Below are 8,957 nucleotides of genomic sequence, written 5' to 3' on the forward strand. Positions count from 1 at the left end.
CTGAGTCTCTAAGCCTTCTTTCACCATGGGATGACTGAGTCTCTGAGCCTTCTTTCACCATGGGATGACTGAGTCTCTAAGCCTTCTTTCACCATGGGATGACTGAGTCTCTAAGCCTTCTTTCACCATGGGATGACTGAGTCTCTAAGCCTTCTTTCACCATGGGATGACTGAGTCTCTAAGCCTTCTTTCACCATGGGATGACTGAGTCTCTAAGCCTTCTTTCACCATGGGATGACTGAGTCTCTAAGCCTTCTTTCACCATGGGATGACTGAGTCTCTAAGCCTTCTTTCACCATGGGATGACTGAGTCCCTGAGCCCTCTTTCACCATGGGATGACTGAGTCTCTAAGCCTTCTTTCACCATGGGATGACTGAGTCTCTAAGCCTTCTTTCACCATGGGATGACTGAGTCTCTGAGCCTTCTTTCACCATGGGATGACTGAGTCTCTAAGCCTTCTTTCACCATGGGATGACTGAGTCCCTGAGCCCTCTTTCACCATGGGATGACTGAGTCTCTAAGCCTTCTTTCACCATGGGATGACTGAGTCTCTAAGCCTTCTTTCACCATGGGATGACTGAGTCTCTAAGCCTTCTTTCACCATGGGATGACTGAGTCCCTGAGCCCTCTTTCACCATGGGATGACTGAGCCTTTGAGCCCTAGTTTTTTTCTCTCCATATTTCCCCCTGTCTTCTCCGGGGTCTCCCCGAGAACCTGTTCCTCACCATTATCTGGTGCTAGCTGTGTGCTACTCTGTCTGCTATCTTCATCCCTAAGTGGCCTGATGATGAATATTGGATAAGAAATCCTCATCTGAGCTCTCAGACTCAGCGCTCCCAGCATTTTGCTGCTTGTGCTGGGGTGGTTCCCTTCTCCACAGTCCTCTATCCTGGGGTGGTTCCCTTCTCCACAGTCCTCTATCCTGGGGTGGTTCCCTTCTCCACAGTTCTCTATCCTGGGGTGGTTCCCTTCTCCACAGTCCTCTATCCTGGGGTGGTTCCCTTCTCCACAGTCCTCTATCCTGGGGTGGTTCCCTTCTCCACAGACCTCTATCCTGGGGTGGTTCCCTTCTCCACAGTCCTCTATCCTGGGGTGGTTCCCTTCTCCACAGTCCTCTATCCTGGGGTGGTTCCCTTCTCCACAGTCCTCTATCCTGGGGTGGTTCCCTTCTCCACAGACCTCTATCCTGGGGTGGTTCCCTTCTCCACAGTCCTCTATCCTGGGGTGGTTCCCTTCTCCACAGTCCTCTATCCTGGGGTGGTTCCCTTCTCCACAGTCCTCTATCCTGGGGTGGTTCCCTTCTCCACAGTCCTCTATCCTGGGGTGGTTCCCTTCTCCACAGTCCTCTATCCTGGGGTGGTTCCCTTCTCCACAGTCCTCTATCCTGGGGTGGTTCCCTTCTCCACAGTCCTCTATCCTGGGGTGGTTCCCTTCTCCACAGTCCTCTATCCTGGGGTGGTTCCCTTCTCCACAGTCCTCTATCCTGGGGTGGTTCCCTTCTCCACAGTTCCTTCTCTCTATCCTGGGGTGGTTCCCTTCTCCACAGACCTCTATCCTGGGGTGGTTCCCTTCTCCACAGTCCTCTATCCTGGGGTGGTTCCCTTCTCCACAGTCCTCTATCCTGGGGTGGTTCCCTTCTCCACAGTTCTCTATCCTGGGGTGGTTCCCTTCTCCACAGACCTCTATCCTGGGGTGGTTCCCTTCTCCACAGTCCTCTATCCTGGGGTGGTTCCCTTCTCCACAGTCCTCTATCCTGGGGTGGTTCCCTTCTCCACAGTCCTCTATCCTGGGGTGGTTCCCTTCTCCACAGACCTTCTCCACAGTCCTCTATCCTGGGGTGGTTCCCTTCTCCACAGTCCTCTATCCTGGGGTGGTTCCCTTCTCCACAGTCCTCTATCCTGGGGTGGTTCTCTTCTCCACAGACCTCTATCCTGGGGTGGTTCCCTTCTCCACAGTCCTCTATCCTGGGGTGGTTCCCTTCTCCACAGTCCTCTATCCTGGGGTGGTTCCCTTCTCCACAGTCCTCTATCCTGGGGTGGTTCCCTTCTCCACAGACGTCAACTCAATGCTTGATCTGGTTCCTCAAAGGGCAGTGAATTACATGACATTAGCATATTACCATGCAGAATCCGGGTCCTGCCTGTACCGCTCTTGGTTTTGACCTCATAGACAGGGCTGTCATCACCTTTCCTCTGACCTCCCAGTGTGATCTTATCTTTCCCGGTCACCTACGCTCTGACGTGTCCCTCACCAGTACATGGTCCCCTGGGACCAGAACCCAACTCAATTGCCTCCGTTTGTTTGGTAGGCTTTTGTCCTTCGCTGTTTCTCCTGGTGATGTCACAGGATTCCGCCATCTGTTGCTGCCTCTTCTTCTCTTCTCCTGGTATGATTCTCCTGTAACCCAAAGACAAGGTCAACGGGAAGCAGGGGACCGAATAGCAGGACATACAGTGAGAACCAATCGGCCTGGAGGTGCAATTATAGATTATATCGCAATTGAGTTAAATAAAGGTTAAATAAAAATTTAAATAAAGAAAATATACATGAATGACCTTGTTTAGATAATAACCCAGTTGAATGACCTTGTTTAGATAATAACCCCAGTTGAATGACCTTGTTTAGATAATAACCCCAGTTGATTGACCTTGTTTAGATAATAACCCAGTTGAATGACCTTGTTTAGATACTAACCCAGTTGAATGACCTTGTTTAGATAATAACCCAGTTGAATGACCTTGTTTAGATAATAACCCAGTTGAATGACCTTGTTTAGATAATAACCCAGTTGAATGACCTTGTTTAGATAATAACCCAGTTGAATGACCTTGTTTAGATAATAACCCCAGTTGAATGACCTTGTTTAGATAATAACCCCAGTTGAGTGACCTTGTTTAGATAATAACCCCAGTTGAGTGACCTTGTTTAGATAATAACCCCAGTTAGGCCTTTTTCTCTTCATCTAGTGTGCAACATTGACTATAGTATACGGTTAAATCTCTCCACCGGATTCCCCCGTGGGTGATATGGAGAGGTTCTGGAATTGGCTATTCCCCTACGGCTCTGAATAAATTATTTTCAAACTCTCTTTCCTGGTCGTGATGGATTTTTTTACACAAAGTGGTTATAACACTAGGGAGTTAAAGCCAAACTTTGGGGAAAAAGTAACACTCCCTAGTTATAACACTCCCTAGTTATAACACTCCCTAGTTATAACACTCCCTAGTTACAACACTCCCTAGTTATAACACTCCCTAGTTATAACACTCACTAGTTATAACACTCCCTAGTTAAAACACTCCCTAGTTATACCACTCACTAGTTATAACACTCCCTAGTTATAACACTCCCTAGTTATAACACTCCCTAGTTATAACACTCCCTAGTTATAACACTCCCTAGTTATAACACTCCCTAGTTATAACACTCCCTAGTTATAACACTCCCTAGTTATAACATTCACTAGTTATAACGCTCTTTATAACACTGTCAAACATTACTATACAGACAATCACCATCAAACATTACTATACAGACAATCACTGTCAAACATGACTATACAGACAATCACCGTCAAACATTACTATACAGATAATCACTGTCAAACATTACTATACAGACAATCACCAACAAACATTACTATACAGACAATCACCAACAAACATTACTATACAGACAATCACTGTCAAACATTACTATACAGACAATCACTGTCAAACATTACTATACAGACAATCACCAACAAACATTACTATACAGACAATCACCAACAAACATTACTATACAGACAATCACTGTCAAACGTGACTATACAGACAATCACTGTCAAACATTACTATACAGACAATCACCGTCAAACATTACTATACAGACAATCACCGTCAAACATTACTATACAGACAATCACCAACAAACATTACTATACAGACAATCACTGTCAAACATGACTATACAGACAATCACTGTCAAACATTACTATACAGACAATCACCGTCAAACATTACTATACAGACAATCACCGTCAAACATTACTATACAGACAATCACTGTCAAACATTACTATACAGACAATCACCAACAAACATTACTATACAGACAATCACTGTCAAACATTACTATACAGACAATCACTGTCAAACATTACTATACAGACAATCACCGTCAAACATTACTATACAGACAATCACTGTCAACATCTCCTTCAAAAGAACTCCTGTACTCTCCTCAGATAGTTTTTAATTGTACGGTTGCCTCATTAGCAGCTAAATCCATTGTGACTTGTTTTAAATAACACAAGTCTTATTTAAACGGAGAGGTTCTTTCAGAAGCCTCAGTGAAAAACACAACTACTGCACTGGGGCATTCTCTCTGTGGTTCACAGCAGTCATTTAGAGAATCTTTTCATCTAGAGCTTAGAGACAGAGGAGACATCTTGTTCCCCATAGAGCCCTGCTCAAATGTAGTATACTATGTACATTTTAATAATTTAGCAGAGAATCTTATCCAGAGCCACTTACAGTTAGTTAATTCATCTTAAGATAGCTACAGTAGGTGAGACAACCACATATCACAGTAGTTAGTATATTCAGACAGCTAGGTGAGACAACCACATATCACAGTAGTTAATATATTCAGATAGCTAGGTGAGACAACCACATATCACAGTAGTTAGTATATTCAGATAGCTAGGTGAGACAACCACATATCACAGTAGTTAGTATATTCAGATAGCTAGGTGGGACAACCACATATCACAGTAGTTAGTATATTCAGATAGCTAGGTGAGACAACCACATATCACAGTAGTTAGTATATTCAGATAGCTAGGTGAGACAACCACATATCACAGTAGTTAGTATATTCAGATAGCTAGGTGAGACAACCACATATCACAGTAGTTAGTATATTCAGATAGCTAGGTGGGACAACCACATATCACAGTAGTTAGTATATTCAGATAGCTAGGTGGGACAACCACATATCACAGTAGTTAGTATATTCAGATAGCTAGGTGAGACAACCACATATCACAGTAGTTAGTATATTCAGATAGCTAGGTGGGACAACCACATATCACAGTAGTTAGTATATTCAGATAGCTAGGTGAGACAACCACATATCACAGTAGTTAGTATATTCAGATAGCTTGGTGGACAACCACATATTACAGTAGTTAGTATATTCAGATAGCTTGGTGGACAACCACATATCACAGTAGTTAGTATATTCAGATAGCTAGGTGGGACAACCACATATCACAGTAGTTAGTATATTCAGATAGCTAGGTGGGACAACCACATATCACAGTAGTTAGTATATTCAGATAGCTAGGTGAGACAACCACATATCACAGTAGTTAGTATATTCAGATAGCTAGGTGAGACAACCACATATTACAGTAGTTAGTATATTCAGATAGCTTGGTGGACAACCACATATCACAGTAGTTAGTATATTCAGATAGCTAGGTGGGACAACCACATATCACAGTAGTTAATATATTCAGATAGCTAGGTGGACAACCACATATCACAGTAGTTAGTATATTCAGATAGCTAGGTGGACAACCACATATCACAGTAGTTAGTATATTCAGATAGCTAGGTGAGACAACCACATATCACAGTAGTTAGTATATTCAGATAGCTAGGTGAGACAACCACATATCACAGTAGTTAGTATATTCAGATAGCTAGGTGAGACAACCACATATCACAGTAGTTAGTATATTCAGATAGCTAGGTGGGACAACCACATTACAGTAGTTAGTATATTCAGATAGCTAGGTGGACAACCACATATCACAGTAGTTAGTATATTCAGATAGCTAGGTGGGACAACCACATATCACAGTAGTTAGTATATTCAGATAGCTAGGTGGGACAACCACATATTACAGTAGTTAGTATATTCAGATAGCTAGGTGGACAACCACATATTACAGTAGTTAGTATATTCATATAGCTAGGTGGGACAACCACATATCACAGTAGTTAGTATATTCAGATAGCTAGGTGGGACAACCACATATCACAGTAGTTAGTATATTCAGATAGCTAGGTGGACAACCACATATCACAGTAGTTAGTATATTCAGATAGCTAGGTGAGACAACCACATATTACAGTAGTTAGTATATTCAGATAGCTAGGTGGACAACCACATATTACAGTAGTTAGTATATTCATATAGCTAGGTGGGACAACCACATATCACAGTAGTTAGTATATTCAGATAGCTAGGTGAGACAACCACATATCACAGTAGTTAGTATATTCAGATAGCTAGGTGGGACAACCACATATCACAGTAGTTAGTATATTCAGATAGCTAGGTGGGACAACCACATATCACAGTAGTTAGTATATTCAGATAGCTAGGTGAGACAACCACATATCACAGTAGTTAGTATATTCAGATAGCTAGGTGGGACAACCACATATCACAGTAGTTAGTATATTCAGATAGCTAGGTGGGACAACCACATATCACAGTAGTTAGTATATTCAGATAGCTAGGTGAGACAACCACATTACAGTAGTTAGTATATTCAGATAGCGAGGTGAGACAACCACATTACAGTAGTTAGTATATTCAGATAGCGAGGTGAGACAACCACATTACAGTAGTTAGTATATTCAGATAACTAAGTGAGAAATCCCACTACACTCTCCAATGAACCATCAGGCAAAGCATCAAAACAGGACTAAGATTGAATCCTATTATACCGGCTCTGACACTCTTCGGATGTGGCAGGGCTTGAAAACTATTACTGACACAAAGGGAGACCCCGCCGTGAGCTGCCCAGTGATGGGAGCCTGTCAGTTGTGTTGTGACAAGGTAGGGGTGGTATACAGAAGATTTTTACCAATTTGGTAAAAGACCAAGTACATATTATTATTATTAAATGTAAATATTATGTCAAGAACTTCTCAAATAAGCAAAGAGAAATGACAGTCCATCATTACTTTAGTGCTGCATCAACTGACCTGGTCTCCACAACCACCCGACCTCAACCCAATTGAGATGGTTTGGGATGAGTTGGACCGCAGAGGGAAGTAAAAGCAGCCAACAAGTGCTCAGCATATGAGGGAACTCCTTCAATACTGTTGGAAAAGCATTCCATGTGACTGAAGTTGGTTGAGAGAATGCCAAAGCTGTCATCAAGGCAAAGGATGGCTACATTGAATAATCTAAAATATAAAATATATTTTGATTTGCTTAACATTTTTTTGGTTACTACATGATTCCATATGTGTTATATCATAGTTGTGATGTCTTCACTATTATTCTGTAATGTAGAAAAGAGTCAAAATAATGAAAAGCCCTTGGACATGTCGATGTGTCCAAACTTTAGACTGGTACTCAATGACCTAGTTTCCATGGCATTTCTTCTAATGAAATACAGATCCATTTGTGTCCGGTGGGAGCAGAGTGCTGCCTGATCACCCCTCTATACTGATCCTATTTAATAATGGATGATGTGCAGGGATCACAGCAGAGGACACTGGGAAACGTATATACCTGCTAAGTAGGCCGTGATTGTAAATAAGAATTTGTTCTTAACTGACTTGCCTAGTTAAATAATGGGAAAGGTACAACTGAATGCATTACAGATTAAATATATTAAAATAAATGTTTTACCTTTTCCTCCAAATGAAATCACTACAGACTACGTCCTAAATGACACCATATTCCCTATGTAATGCACCCTATTCCCTATGTTGTACACTATATCCCCTATGTAATGCACCCTATTCCCTATGTAATGCACCCTATTCCCTATGTTGTACACCATATTCCCTATGTAATGCACCCTATTCCCTATGTAATGCACCCTATTCCCTATGTTGCACACCATATTCCCTATGTAATGCACCCTATTCCCTATGTTGTACACCATATTCCCTATGTAATGCACCCTATTCCCTATGTTGCACACCATATTCCCTATGTAATGCACCCTATTCCCTATGTTGTACACCATATTCCCTATGTAATGCACCCTATTCCCTATGTAATGCACCCTATTCCCTATCTAATGCACCCTATTCCCTATGTTGTACACCATATTCTCGATGTAATGCACCCTATTCCCTATGTAATGCACCCTATTCCCTATGTAATGCACCCTATTCCCTATGTAATGCACCCTATTCCCTATGTAATGCCCCCTATTCCCTATGTAATGCACCCTATTCCCTATGTAATGCACCCTATTACCTATGTAATGCACCCTATTCCCTATGTAATGCCCCTATTCCCTATGTAATGCACCCTATTCCCTATGTGATGCACCCTATTCCCTATGTGATGCACCCTATTCCTATGTAATGCCCTATTCCCTATGTAATGCACCCTATTCCTATGTAATGCCTATTACCTATGTAATGCACCCTATTCCCTATGTAATGCACCCTATTCCTATGTAATGCACCCTATTCCCTATGTAATGCACCCTATTCCCTATGTAATGCCCCCTATTCCCTATGTAATGCACCCTATTCCCTATGTAATGCACCCTATTACCTATGTAAAGCACCCTATTCCCAATGTGATGCACCCTATTCCCTATGTGATGCACCCTATTCCCTATGTAATGCACCCTATTCCCTATGTAATGCACCCTATTCCCTATGTAATGCACCCTATTCCCTATGTAATGCCCCCTATTCCCTATGTAATGCACCCTATTCCCTATGTAATGCACCCTATTACCTATGTAATGCACCCTATTCCCTATGTAATGCACCCTATTCCCTATGTAATGCACCCTATTCCCTATGTAATGCACCCTATTCCCTATGTAATGCACCCTATTACCTATGTAATGCACCCTATTCCCTATGTGATGCACCCTATTCCCTATGTAATGTACCTTATTCCCTATGTTGTACACCACTACATGGGTGTGTGTCATTACATGGGTGTATATCATATCATTACATGGGTGTA

General features: G+C 42.2%; 1 protein-coding gene and 1 long non-coding RNA gene across 4 annotated transcripts in view; both read left to right on the forward strand.

The window, feature by feature from the left end:
• oca2 (oculocutaneous albinism II) overlaps positions 1-8,957 on the forward strand; it is a 369,117-nt gene that overhangs the window by 153,669 nt on the left and 206,491 nt on the right. The window lies entirely within an intron of this gene.
• On the forward strand, positions 4,559-6,608 carry LOC127908765 (uncharacterized). The gene is made up of 4 exons (XR_008068371.1): positions 4,559-4,599; positions 4,646-5,059; positions 5,607-5,744; positions 6,383-6,608. It is a non-coding gene; the product is annotated as an uncharacterized LOC127908765 (long non-coding RNA).

This window comes from Oncorhynchus keta, chromosome 1, assembly GCF_023373465.1.
Source record: "Oncorhynchus keta strain PuntledgeMale-10-30-2019 chromosome 1, Oket_V2, whole genome shotgun sequence".
NCBI classification, from domain to species: Eukaryota; Metazoa; Chordata; class Actinopteri; order Salmoniformes; family Salmonidae; genus Oncorhynchus; species Oncorhynchus keta.